The following is a 15,363-nucleotide window of genomic DNA, read 5'->3' on the forward strand; positions in this document are numbered from 1 at the left end:
TACTAGGAACAAGGGCCCTCACTCACCATCTGGTGACATGCTTCATCATGGAGCTATAATAAAGAGCTCTTTTTCTTGGGACTGTGCATTCTTTTGTTCTTTTCATGATAAGGGAGAATGATGCACAGGACCAAATAAATCTCCTGTATGGTTTCCCCCGCCTTATTTCCTTTATTATATTTTTTAAGGCCAATTCAATAACTGTATTTCTGTTAGAAATACCACTGTAGAATTGTATTGTACTGAAGAACAATAAAACACTGTTACTACATGTAGGCACTGTTACAAATTTAAGTCTGTTCTTTGTCAGAATTACATTAGAATTTCTGATCGTTGTGTGTTTTTCAGTCTGAGTTGGATGTTTAAAGAAATCTTCAGAGCACTTAGGTTTTTGACAAGTGATTACTGGTGTTTTGGTTCTGAATGCCAAAAATATGCACCGTGCTAAGGAACACAGTGGTGGGAGATGAATTGGAGACAAAAGTTCATTGGAAATCTGTAAGAATGCATGTGCTGCGCAGGAAAAACCCACCTGTTCATTTCATTACGACAGTTGAACGCTGCGCTGTGAACCGTCTTTCCACCGCCATGTAACCTATATGTGCATCTTTCCACAAGTGTAATTGCATAAAAATGTGCAACATAAGTCTCTGCCCAATTGGCAATTTGTTCCTTTTGCCTATTGGTTGGAAAATTATAATATTGTGTTGTAAAAGTACTGGTATTTACAGCTGATCTTAGCATTCCTCTTTCAGCTTTTCCACCACGTTTTTGACTTTTGTGTTGGCTGCAACGTCAGCTTGTGTAGTCAGTCATGTTACTGCTAAATAGAGGCGAAGTACAGTAAGTCATGACTGCTTGTAAAGTAGTTTCACATTCATTTACATTGTCTAGGCGTGGGAATAACATTTCTTCTAGGAAGTTAAATTGTTCCTGATGTCCTTTTCCAATCGAAAAGTGCTGCAGAAATGCTGTCGCTTTAAAGCATCGGAAACTGATTGAAACACTTAAAACTGATTTATGGTACTGTCTTTTGGGAGCTATTGATGTGAGAGAAAACAATGGGAGCCATTGTGTGTCACAATGCACATTTAAACCAAGCTTTTATCTTGCCACTTATCCACATTTCTGTGCATTACGTGCCCAGCCCCTACTCTCCCAATCTATTGACTTCAAGGCCACACATGGAGAGGCCAAAAGGGGCTCTTTGCTCTGTTCAAGGCACCCCTGGCAATGATGAGTGGTGCCAGGCAGGAATAAGTCGAACCCCTTGCTCTAATGCACAGTCAGTGGGCAGGCATGAAGAACACTATCAGAGGAGCACCCTCCAGCCAGGCAACCACAGACTCTTTCTCGGGGGCCCCTTTTGACTGTTAGGCCAGGATTCGGGGTGGGATCCTCTCCAAGGCACCAAGCACAGTTCACTGGTATGGGCTAGTGGGGTGTTAATCACTGAGCGGCAAAAGGCAGGGAGGAATCCAGCTGTCGTTCCAAGGAACTGTCCGTGAGCAGGCAGGAGGATCACACCCTAACCAGGTCCAGCGAGTCTCTCTCTGGGGGCCTGTCTGGGGCGGTAGGCTGGAATTTGGGGTAGGACCACTGAGAGACGCCAGATACAATCCACTTTCTGCCAACCCCTGTGCTCCCCCACTGCCCGGCTCAACACCCCCACATGGAGGGAGCAGTCCAATCCCCCTCACCTCTCAGTTCAGGGCCTTCTTTGGCTGATTCGTAGGTATCGTCTCCACAAACATGGCCCCTGCTTTGCCAAAAGGGAGGTGCAGTGCCGTAAGCCAGTAAAGTCCTGTAGGCCCCAAGCTCATAGGCTATCTCCCAGGCCAGCCGTGGTTTCAAGAGTAGATGCCACTCAGGTGACAAAATAGCATCAGGGACTGTCGGCCACCCACCAAGTCGCTGTGCTCCCTCCCCCTCCCCCCCAGACTCAACCGCTCCCAGCTGTAGGGCTGCACTGGGCCTGCTGATGACACTGGCCCCCAGGCACATGGGTCCAGGAGCAAGTTGAGCAGCAGTGCTCCTCTGGTATCTCGACTCCTCAGGATGGGGGGGCCCCCTCATCTGCTCAATCACTGGGGTCACCTTGGGCCCCCCCTTGACTCGCTCCTGTCTCTGCAAGGGCCGCACCAGGCCTGCCACTAGGGTGACCACCTGGCACCAAGGCAAATTGAACAGTGACTGTAAAAATTCAGGACAGAGGGTCAAAAGTCAGGTTCAATAATGTGAAAGTAAATAAACATAAACAGCTGATACAAGTAAAGGTCAAAATAGGCTAATGGTCTCGGGCTTGTATAATACATAGCAGTACTCAGCAAAAATTCACATCTAACTCGACTTATTTAAAGGTTAAAAGCAAAATTTGACATCTGGCATAAGGGACAGTTCTCAGATGATAGTTCTTGAAGTAGTGCACATTCCAAAAGCACAATTGCTCTTTTCTTGATGCTACGCCCTCCATACTGCCCCCAGTTTATCTGCAGATTTCTCTTTTGCAGAACCCTAAACATAATATGAATTAGTCATATGTGTTAGATTTCATTGAAAATTTTCAGTGAGGGCATTTATCACAAACTTTAAGAAACAGCTTTACCATATCACTGGGGAATTTACTCTCTGTACAAACCGGAGTGTTCACAACCATAATGACAGTCATTGTCAGAATCATTTCTAATGTTTTCATAACTGTTTGACATTCAAGCATGGATGGGGAGTTTTGCCATCTCAGAATGGGCTGTTAATCTGTTCACAAGCATGCAGGTGCTCTAGCACCGTTACCTTCAAATTAATCCCCTTCTCAACTGGCTGCCAGTCCGTGTCATGCAAAATAGGTGGCACAAGCTCTCTCATCATAATGCAGACTACTGCCCTTGGCGCCGAATTCTGAATGCCACACATTGGCAAACTCTGGCAGTGCATTAGTGGTGGTGCTTGTGGAGGTAGGGCAGGCGCTGGGTCGTTTGCATTGCTTGCCCACTGATCTGGCCAGGGTAGGCCTAGGTTGGAGCCTAGATCCAGTCATCACTGCATAGATCAGTTGGCTCTTTAGAAGAACAAAGGTCAAAAACAAGTGCAATGCATCCTTGGAAAAGAGGTCATCAATTGGCCAAGGTCGGTGTAGGAAGCCAGTAATACACAACTAGTGTGCACAAAAGGTTTTTGGGCAGAGAACATACTGCATAGAGTGCATTAGGATTTGCTGGCCCACACATCAGTCAATACAAGGCCAGCACACATACTGTGTTTCCATCGATGGTGGGATTTGGAGGCTGTAGTGAGCCACATGATTGGCTATCAAAAAGGAGCATTAAAATAACTGACAATGGGCATTAGGCTCGATTTACAGTGTGTAAAGGGTAGACATGTGGCCACCTTACCTGATATATTGTTCAGCATGTGGAAAGTATTCATACAGATTTTGCTCACATCTGTCCAGTCATCCATCTATCCATCCATGCACCCACCAAGACCCATCTACCCAGATCTACTCATCCATCCAAGTACCCACATATCCATCCTTCTGTATATTCATCCATTTACCAACTAAGATCCACCTATCAACGCATCTCAGTCCATCCAGCTATCCACCCTCCAAGACCCATCCATTCACACAGATTAATCCATTCAAACACCCATTGAGCTATCCGTCCATCAATCCATCCATGCACCCAGCAAGATCCATCCATATACTTACCAAGGTCCATCCTTCCACCCTGATCTATCCATCGATGCCCTCTCAAGATGCATCCAGGCAACTATCGGTCCATCCATCCATCCATCCAGGCACCCATCATCTATCTATTCATTAATCTATGCAGCCATGTACCCAGCAAGATCCATACATCCACCCACCAAAAGAGCCATCGCCTCACCCAGAACTATCTATCCATCCAAGCACCCATTCATCCATTCTTCTATATATCCATCTGTGCATCCAACAAGATCCACCCATCTGTCCATCCAGCTATCCACTCATAAAGATCCATCCATTTACACAGATCTATGCATCCGTCCATCCATCAAAACATCCAAGCACCCATTGTCCATCCATCTATCCATCTTTGCACCCACCAAGAGCCACCAATCCATCCACTGATCCATACACCCACAAAGATTCTTCTGTTTACCCATATTCATATATCTGTCCACCCAATCACTTTTCCAATCCATCCAGCCATCCATCAGTCCATCCGTCTGTCTAAGCATCCATGGAGCCACCTGTGTACATCCGTTCATCTGTCGAGCCATCTGTTCATCAAGATCCATCCACTGAGAGATGCATCCTCCTGATCAATGATGCCATCTATTCAGCCATCCTCCCATTGACACATTCTCCATTCATGCCTAAACTCTCCAAACATTCATGAATTCATCGACCTACTCATCTACCTGTCTCAAACAATAGGAACTGAAACATCAAGGTGCTAAGTTAGATGAAAATCTATGTTTAAGAAAAAATCGTATTTTCATATTATATGATAGGAAAATAGTCAAAAAATAAATAGAAAAATCATAATAAAAGTCTGAAGACGTAGTACAAGTAACAAGCTAGATTTTTTCAAATACCTTACAATGTTATGGCCCTCATTACAACATTGTCGGTAAATCCCACTTACCGCCATGCAGAAGACCGCCAACACACCACCACGGCTGCAGAATTCCGCCACAGCCATTACAACCCACAGCTCGGAATCTGCCAAAATCTAGACACCCACACAAGTCCGCCACACCGAAGGTCAGTGATAAACTGGCGATAACAGAACCTCCACCGTCACGCCAACAGGAATATACCCACACTATCACGACCCACGAATCCACGCGGTGGTCTTTCAACCGCGGTATTCCATTGGCTCGTAAACACCGCCGCGCTCAAAATACACACAAATTTACAAAACACAATCATATTGGACAATTCGAAATACACACGCCTGATACACATACACACACCACTCCCACACACCCAATACAATATAAAACACCCACCCACATTACCCACAAACCCTTACAACCACAAATTTGGAAGAAGCAGAGAGACAGAGCATACAGAGGCACACAACACCATTACTCCTACGCATCCACGAACAAAACACCACACACTCCTAAACATCACCCCACACATCACAACACACACCACCTCACACATCACCCACACCACCCCATGGCACCGCAAAGACACCCCAGGTTTTCTGAGGAGGAGCTCAGGGTCATGGTGGAGGAAATCATCCGGGTAGAGCCACAGCTATTCGGATCACAGGTGCAGCACACCTCCATAGCTAGGAAGATGGAGCTATTGCGCAGAATCGTGGACAGGGTCAACGCAGTGGGACAGCACCCAAGAACACGGGATGACATCAGGAAGAGGTGGAACGACATACAGGGGAAGGTGCATTCCGTGGTCTCAAGACACCACATTGCAGTTCAGCGGACTGGCGGCGGACTCCGACCTCCTCCCCCACAACTAACAACATGGGAGGAGCAGGTCTTGGCTATAATGCATCCTGAGGGCCTCGCAGGAGTAGCTGGATGAATGGACTCTGGTAAGTCAAGTCTTTAACTACCATATCCCCCACCCTACCTGCATGCTATCACATACCCCCACCCTCACCCCCATCACTCCAATTCCTCACATATGTCCCACTATCACAAACCACCCATCCCAACACCAAGCCCTGCATGCAACAACAGAGCATGGACACCCATCACCAATGCTTGTCCACTACACATACCCACACAGATCCCCAAACCAAATATCACAAAATGTCCTACACAAGAATGTAAGCACTGGGGTACAGGGTCACCCACCCATTGCACACCATGGCACACACAGATGCAATAATCATGCCTTTACATCCCTGCAGGACCCCTACCCAACGTCACCGGACAGGAGGTTCCAGACATGTCCATTCCCCCACAGAAGAGAGAGGCCCACAGTGATGACAGCAGCTCTGTCCAACTGGATCGAGATAAGCAGCCCGGCCCATCTGGGACCTCAGGACGGCGGTTCCCCTGACACAGGCCACCACAGAGCCTCCCCCCTCAGGAAACACCAGCACAGCACCCACCCAGCGGGCCCATACCTCTGTCCCCAGGACACGTCAAGCAGCAGTGTGTCCACCACCACAGGGAACCCAGGCAAATCCACCACCCCAAGAACAGCAGGGACCTGGGGGCAGTGGCAGTGGGCACACGGTTCAGGGGACAGAGGCCTAGGAAAACCGGGGAACTGGGAGGTCTGCTGTGCGACAGGGGGAGGACAGGCCCAGGGAACCCACTCTCCCCGAGGCCCTCTCCAACGCCATGGGAGCGTACCATCATTCCCAGGAGACAATGGCAATGGTACTGGCCAAATTTCAGGAGACCCAGCGGCTGCAAGAGGAACAGTATTTGGGGTTCAGGGAGGAACTCAAATCCATCAATTCCACCTTGGGCACCATTGTAGGGGTGCTGAAGGACCTTGTGAACACCAGGAGGGACACTGTGGCACAACAAGGGGCCCCTGACCCTAGCCTGGATGATGAACTGCCCACCACCTCCGCCGGCACTAGTGGACAGGAGGCACCGCCACAGGACCACAACACCAGCACCCCACCACCTGCAGATGGAGAACCACCCCGCAAGCGATCCCTGAGATCCAGGACAAAGACAGAGAACAATGCCAAGACCCCCGCCAAGAAATGAGACCACCCTGATTGTCATCCTTCTGTCCCACTTTGTCACCCTGTCCATCCTTAAACTGCCCTAGCTCCACTTCCTATGCCCCTTTGGACAATGCACCTGTGAGACAATTAGACTGGACTCTGCCATGGACATTCCTCCACCATCACCCCTGACCACTTTAATACCACCTCCACCATTTTGCACTTAAATACACATCCTTGAATCACAAAACAATCTGGAGTCAGTCAGTGCTTTCACAAATGTGTATTTGCAATAACTGAGGAAAATACCAATGTCCATTCAATTTGTCAACGTACCTATGTCACACAGCTCTAGTCCATGAGGTAACATACCAGAGTTCACACAGTGGGACCCACATCTGTGAAATGGAAAGGCAAAGAGACAAGTCAGGGTCCAATACTGGGTGATAGTGACAGACAGATGATAGGTCTTACAATTTTATCAGATGTAGGAGGCAGTGATGTCTTCTTACCTGTGTCTCCCTGGAAGTATTGCTGGATCATGGTGTTTCTGTTGTCAATGTCCTCTTCTTCTGCCTCCTCTTCTTCACTGTCCACAGGCTCCACAGCTGCCACAAGACCCCCTTCTGGACCATCCTCCTGCAGAAAAGGCACCTGTCGTCGCAAAGCCAAGTTATGCACCATACAGCAGGCCACAATGATCTGGCACACCTTCTTTGGTGAGTAGTAGAGGGAACCACCTGTCATATGGAGGCACCGGAACCTCCTAGTTCGCCCATGTGCCTCATTGTAGCGTTCCTCTGCCCTTGTCCTGGGATTTCTCACTGGGGTCATTAGCTATGACAGGTTGGGGTACCCAGAGTCACCTGCAAATGTCGAGGGACAACTGTTAGACACACACTAACCCTTGGGGATAACCTCAGACCCAGACAACTATTCACACGGTATAGGGTCCTTGTCCTCACCTATTAGCCACACACTGTGCCTCTGGAGTTGCCCCATCACATAAGGGATGCTGCTATCCCTCAGAATGTAAGAGTCATGCACTGAGCCTGGAAACTTGGTGTTCACATGAGAGATGTATTGGTCGGCCAAACGCACCATCTGCACATTCATCAAATGATAGCTTTTCTGGTTTCTGTACTCCTGTTCACTCCTACAGGGGATACCAAGGCCACATGTGTCCCATCAATCGCACCTATGATGTTGGGGATATGTCCCAGGGCATAGAAGTCACCTTTCACTGTAGGCAAATCCACCACCTGAGGGAAAACGATGTAGCAGGGCAGACAACAATCTGGACAACACATTTGAGAACATTGGCTGAGACATCCCTGATGCTATGGCGACTGTAGTTTAAAAAAAAAAAAACCCTTGCCAGGAAATGGAGTACTGATAGGCCCTGCACTAGAGGGGGGATTCCTGTGGGATGGCAGATTGCTGACATCAGGTCTGGCTCCAACTGGGCACACAGTTCCTTGATTGTGGCACGATCTAGTCTGTAGGTGACAATTACATGTCGTTCTTCCATTGTCGACAGGTCCACCAGTGGTCTGTACACCAGAGGATGCCGCCATCTCCTCACCTGCCCCAGCGAACGTGCCCTATGGATGAGAACAGCGAGCACAGAATCAGCCAACACTGAGGTATAGTCAATACGCTATGTGCCTGTCTCTGTGTATATGCAAGGCCTATATATGTGTGACTCATTACAAAATAATGCCACGTGGCCACCTGACATGGCGGCTGCCTGACCTGTAATGTGGGACAAGGGGATATGAGGTAACTGCGCTGGCGTTGTACACCGTCGCAGTAGGCGGTCAAAGACCGCAGCGCAATCCTCCATTGGTTAACATTGGGCCCTATGGGTCCCAGGAGCCAATGACGATGTACGCCGGCGGTGACGGTACGCACCGCCGCAGACATGACAGCCATTTTCTCTCTGTTCACTCACTTGATGCCTGATTTTCGACAGGAGAGGACCTACACTGCAAGTGCTGCTGTGACTTCAGTCTGGAAGCGACGATGGCTCATGTGTCTGGGGAAAGGGCCCCGGCCTTCACATCGGAGGAGTTGACAAACTAGTGGATGCGGTTCTCCCCCAGTACACGCTACTCTACGGTCCTCCAGACAAACAGGTGAGTACACTGTGAGCATGCTGTATGGGCAATGCCTGTTTGGAGTGGTGTGGATGGAAGATACGGGGGGAATGAGGCCTGCATGATCGGATGGTGAGTGTATGTGCGTCAGGGCAAGGGTGGGAACTGGTGGGCAATGAGTGTGACGGTCTGGACGGTAAAAGTGTTAAAGTTTCCCCTGTACAATTCCTCTAGGTCATGGCCCACCAGAAGAAGGATATTTGGCGTGCCATCGCCAAAGACGTCCGGACCCTGGGGGTCTACCACAGACTGAGCACCCACTGCTGTAAAAGATGGGAGGACCTTCGCTGCTGGAGCAAGAAGACGGCGGAGGCCCAGCTGGGGATGGCCTCCCATCGTGGGAGGGGTGCCCGTCGCACCATGACCCCCCTGATGTTCCGGATCCTGGCGGTGGCGTATCCGGAGTTGGATGAGCGCTTGAGGGCATCACAGCAGCCGCAAGGGGGTGAGTACACTCTCATTCTGCTGACTCTGCGTGCATTGTAGGTGTCTGGGTGGGGGAGGTGGGCAGTGAGTTCCCTAGGGCGAGCTTTGTAGGCAAGGACCCTTTGTGAGGCAGGCTAAGTGGCACCCTATCCCCACTATTGGTAAGAGCCATCTACACCTAGTCAGGCTCCTGTGACTTCCATGTGTGCAGCAATTGGGCATAGGCCATGTACCCCATGTCCCTGTGATTAATTAGGGAACTCCAAGTGCATGGCGTAGTGCAGAGGGCTGCTGTGTCTGTAGTGTCCGCCAACGGTAGCGGTATTGTATGCACTGAACATGTCCTTCTTCTTTCTTCCCCCGCCTTTTTGTGGTCTCCCTGTTCTTGTGTGCATTAGCATCATCAGGCGGAGGAGCTGTGCCACCGGAGCAGGAGGGAGCTGCATCCCATATGGCCCTGGAGGGCCAGACAACGGAGTCTGAATTCACCAGTGGGACGGAGGGCAAGGGGAGCTGCACGGCGTGGACAGGAGCTGAAACCAGCAACACAGACTCTTCATCTGATGGGAGCTCCTTGCGGTGGCGGGCCCCTCTGTGCCCACCGCATCCAGCACTGCCCTCCCAGCAGCCCCTCAGCGTGTGTCCTGTGGCCGCTCACCCAGGAGGGTGGGCATCTCCTTCGCCCCAGGCACCTCAGGCCCTGCCCCTGTCAGCCCTGCTGCCCTCAGTGAGGAGGCTATTGACCTCCTGAGATTTCTCACTGTTGGGCAGTCTACCATTCTGAATGCCATCCAGGGTGTAGAGAGGCAGTTGCAACAGACAAATGCATACCTGGAGGGCATTCATTCTGGCCAGGCAGCCCAACAGAGAGCATTTCAAGCTCTGGCGTCTGCACTGATGGCAGTCATTGTCTCTGTGTCCAGACTCCCCCTCCAACTTCCTCCACCCAGACCCAATCCCCAGTACCTCAGCCTATCGCAAGCACACCATCAGACCAGCATGCGCACACCTCAACACACAAGGGTGGCTCTGGCAAACATAAGCACCACACATCCCACAAGCACTCACACAAGCATTATACCCATGAACACATACCAACATCCAATACCTCCACTGTGTCCCCCTCCTCGTCGTCTCCCTCCTCCCTCCCTGTCACGTCTCCTCTCACACCTGCATGCACTACATCTTCAGCCACTACCTCCATCACCAGCACGCCCATCACCACACACTGCTCACGTGCACTCACCACCCCCACTACCATTCACACATTCCCTGTGTCCTCTACCTGTGTGTCTGTGAGCCCTCCTCCCAAACTACACAAACGCAGTCACACACCCACCCAACAGCCATCCACCTCACAACAGCCTCCAGCCCATGCACCTTCACCCAAAGTCAGCAAACAAACACCTCCTACAACAACTACCTCTTCCTCCACTCCCAAGCCCCCTCCATCTGCCCGTCCCAGTGTGTCTAAAAAACTTTTCCTCTTAAATGTTGACCTCTTCCGTACACCCCCCACCCCCGTCCGTCCCCTAGGGCCTGCCTTTCCAGGTCCCAACCCAGGACCTCAGCCACCACATCACCGGGCACTGTGGTGCCAGCAATACCCGGTTTTTGGACTGCGCCAAGCAACAGGGCTGCCAGTGTCCCAAGGAGCGAGGCCAAGGACATTAGCCCCACCTCTAAAACAGAAGAAGTTCCCCATATCCCGAAGGGAGAAGGCCAAAACCCCTGCCACCAAGGGCTCAGCCAAGACAAGTGTGGGGAATGGCAAGGAAGCTGCACCAGGTGGGGAAAGGCCTGAAGCAGAAAGACAAGTCAAAGTTGCCGCCAACCTGCGTGGCAGGCAAGACCGCCACCGGCACTGCCACATGACTGCCGCCAAGGACACTGCCCCCAGCAGCCCAGATATAGAGCCCTTCAGCAGCACCGCAGTCAGTGAGCCAGCCACCAGCACCGCCATTACAGACACCGCCGCCAGCACCGCGGTCAGTGAGCCAGCTACCAGCACTGCCATTACAGACACCGCCGCCAGCACCGCGGTCAGTGAGCCAGCCACCAGCATGCAAGTCAGTGAGCCAGCCACCAGCACCACCGCCAAAATGACCACCGCAAGCACTGCCGCCACAATGACCGCCGCAAGCATCGCCGCTAATGACACCGCCGCCAGCCCCGCCAGCGGCCCCGCGACAACCTGAGCCAGTAGCACCACCGTAGACATGGCTGCCATCCCCAGAGGTCATCCGTACATGGCTGGTGGTCAGTTCCAGGGGCCTGGGCAGCTTCCATGTTGCCCCACCGTCAGTGGAGTATCACATCCACTACCTCAGTCCTTGGCAGGATGAAGCACTCTGGGCACAAAGCCCCCTCCAGAACCAGTGGAGAGATACATCCACTACCTATGTCTATGGCAGGATGAAGCACTCTGGGCACAAAGCCCCCTCCAGAACCAGTGGAAAAAGGCATCCTCTACCTCTGTCCTTGGCAGGATAAAGCACTCTAGGCACAAAGCCCCCTCCAGAAGCAGTGGAGAGATACATCCACTACCTCAGTCCTTGGCAGGATGAAGCACACTAGGCACAAAGCCCCCTCCAGAACCAGTAGAGAGATACATCCACTACCTCTGCCCTTTGCAGGAATGAAGCACTCTGGGCACAAAGCCCCTTCCAGAATCAGTGGAGAGATACATCCACTACCTCTGTCCTTGGCAGGATGAAGCACTCCAGGCACAAAGCCCCCTCCAGAACCAGTGGAGAAAGACATCCACTACCTCTGTCCTTGGCAGGATAAAGCACTCTGGGCATCAAGCCCCCTCCTGAACCAGTGGAGATTGTTATCCACTTGAGAGACTGTGGCTTTGTACTCCCCAGGATAAAGCAGTGGGCAAGCCACCCACTGGAGAGACTTGAGAGACTGTGGCTTTGCGCTCCCCAGGATAAAGCAGTGGGCAAATCACCCACTGGAGAGACTTGAGAGACTGTGGCTTTGCACTCCCCAGGATACATCAATGGGCAAGGAGCCCCCTCGTGGAGCTGGCGTTGTGCACTCATCTGGCTGAGGTGCCCCCCCTTTCATTCCCCCTGGGGTGCCTGTTTTATTTCGATCTGATGCCCCTGCAGTGTTCTCTCCATTTCGATCGGGTATCTTGTGTGGGCCTCGCCCATGCATTTTGGGCCCAGTGGTCCACGGACTATGAAGGTGCAGTACCTGGACTTGAATTCTTGGTGTACATATTTGTTTATAGTGTATATACATTTTGGACTAATGGATGTTTATTGATTACAATGGTGAAAATCCTTTCTTTTTGTCCTTGCGTTCTTCCAGGGGGGTTGTAATGTTTCAGCATGTATTGGTGTGTGTTTTGTTGTAGGTGATGGTGGGGGTGTTGCGTGTGTGTGTCACTCTCTTTTCCCTCCCCCCCCTGTGTCATAGGTGCAGTACTCACCGTGGTCATCGCCGCCATCGGTCTTGCTCCTGGTAGAGGAGCAGGAAGACAATCACAGGGAATATTTGGAGTTCAGGCTCCATGGCGTCCTGGTTCCTTGTGGAATGTGTAGAGGTGAGTGTTTTCCCTTCCAAGTCCTGTTTCCGCTGTGTTTTTGTTTGCGTTGAATCCGCCCCAGAAAAGGTGGTGGATTGGCCTGTCATAATAGTGTGGGCGGTACATTGTCTTCCACCTGTCTGTTGGCGGTGACCGCCATGCTGTTTGTACCGCCGTGGCAGTCGGAGTGTTAAAGTGGCTGTCAATGTTGGCGGTTTCCACCACGGTCATAATTCCATTTATTTTTACCACCGGCCTGTTGGCGGTTTTACCGCCGCTTTACCACCGACCGCCAAGGTTGTAATGAGGGCCTATGTGTTCTGTTGAAATATATCTCGGTTCCATTCAGTGCTCATTGACCTTTGAGGCTTGCGCCCCACAGTTTTAAGACCACTGCCTTAGTATGCACTTAATTTTCCTCTAAGGATAATCATAGCAGTTCCTTATTCAATAGAGCTCCTGTGGAACGTGAATAAAGACACTTAAGAATTAGAGGTATTCTGTGAGTTCCAAAAGCTGCATTACCCTGTCACCTCTGTGTCTGACCTGAATCTATTTTACCTGATGCTTGTTTCTGGTCCACGGAGGACTTGGCCTGGCAGTTTGGGCTGGACTGTTCCCATGGGGAACAGGGTCAAGACTAATTTGCATATGGCTGGATCCAAACTGGAATGGCATGGCAAGCAAAAACAAACTGATGGATTAAACCCAGATTTGTGACTGGGGGTAAATGTTTAATTTGTTCTGCATTCCATCCATCATTTGTTGTTTTTGACTTCATAAGTTGGCAGTTCTAGGTTTGTTGTGCCAATTTCGAAACGAGGCTACGCATATGTGAACAGTCAGGCTAAATATGCAATGTGCAACACAGGAGAGCAAGAATCTAGAAGTGCTTTAATCAGGCATAAAAAAGATTGAACAAATGTGATTACAAATAGCCAGGTGTACATAAATGTTGTTATCACAGGGAACTAAAGATCTGCATTTTACTGACTAACTATTGGACAAGAGGCAATTGTGGTTGATGACTTTTGCCAAATTGATATAATCTCCAATCAAAAATGGCTATAACCTACTTGGAAATTGTTGCCATCTGAATTGCTGATATACTCTACTTGGTCTTAGAAGTGTCCATGGTATTCTCCAGACCTGTGTTCATCAGACACATATGTGGGGCAGCTATGTGGGCTGCCCTGCAATCATTCTGCTGACAGTATGTTTTTGAGGCCTTCTCCCATGGTGATGCTTGTTTCACGGGAAAGTTCTGGGCAACATCTTTGCTTGCATCTATGATACCTGATGGTGACTTCTCTTCTGCCCTTTATCTTTCTCATTCTCAATTACTGAGGATTATTTTCGTAAGTGGAGAACGGGAAGGAGCCAGAGCATAAAAGCAGGATATTAAGCAATATGGTAACCCAGTTTCTTTTAGTCTTTAGGGTCTTGACCGTTATAAAAGCCTTCTGCTAACCCATCAATCATCAGGTAAAAGCGCATACCAGTTAACCGCAAAATGAGTAAGATACGCATATGCTCGGAGTCGAATGTGACACTTACAGGTTATGATGCACTTCTGGTTCAGAGTGTCTAAATAACAGTGGTAAAGGCGGTGTCTGCCCTTATACCCCTGGGTGGCAGGTTAACCACGCGTTGATAATGGCTGGTTGATTTTGGTAAATATCCTACAGACTACAAATAGTGAGTCACCTTGACATTATCCTCATTATTTACAGGTTTTGTATTCACATTGGAACCTGCAGCCACTTATGGCTGATAGAGACAATAATATTTTACACCCTTAATGGATTATGGGCACAGCACAAAGTGGGGTGAAATTAATCTAAGGTAAAGGCTGAGGGAAATTTGGGCTTCCTTGCGATGAGTATTCTAGTCCTATTGGTAGAAGCTGAAGTGATCAAACTTGGATAAGAGCCAAACACTAATTGGCCGTAAGTATGCGCAGCATGTTTATGTACAACTGAACACCCCACAGACCGATTTTTACAAATAAAAACATTTTTCCTACACAACACTTTACAATCAGAAAAACTTCAGTAACTGACATCTGACCAGCATCTTCTCTATATCACAAAATATATCTTCCCTCTCATATCCAGGGAGCAAATTATCACATATTCTGAATGTATTGGTCTGCCTGATTTGATTTTAGAATACAGATGATAACTCCTCAGTGCCACACTAAGCTGCATAACATAGCTTCGTTCAGAAGTAGATTTTAATGATGCTTTGTTGAAGCTTGACCATAAAACAAGAACGTACACGCAGGGAGCTGTGGCCGCCTTGCGAAATACTCCTTCCTCTGTCAGTGTTTCATCTGAGTTTGCAGTGTTTTGGTGATTTAGTGCAGGAACCACACTATGGGCCATATGTACGAACACATTTTCCCATAGACACAGAATGGGAAAAACTGCTTGCTACATCTGGCCCTATAACTCTGGTTACCTTCTGATATACATCTCAGAATTGCTCAAGTATATAAACATAAATCCTTTCCAGTTGCTTTGAATTGCAAAGCCTATCAACTTATTTTGTCACCTCTGCTTACCAATAGAGTTATGAGTGCCTG

General features: G+C 49.6%; 1 protein-coding gene across 3 annotated transcripts in view; it reads left to right on the plus strand.

Moving 5' to 3' along the window:
* LRRK2 (leucine rich repeat kinase 2) overlaps positions 1-15,363 on the plus strand; it is a 1,446,345-nt gene that overhangs the window by 141,176 nt on the left and 1,289,806 nt on the right. The window lies entirely within an intron of this gene.

The sequence above is a fragment of the Pleurodeles waltl genome, chromosome 4_1 (genome assembly GCF_031143425.1).
Source record: "Pleurodeles waltl isolate 20211129_DDA chromosome 4_1, aPleWal1.hap1.20221129, whole genome shotgun sequence".
NCBI classification, from domain to species: Eukaryota; Metazoa; Chordata; class Amphibia; order Caudata; family Salamandridae; genus Pleurodeles; species Pleurodeles waltl.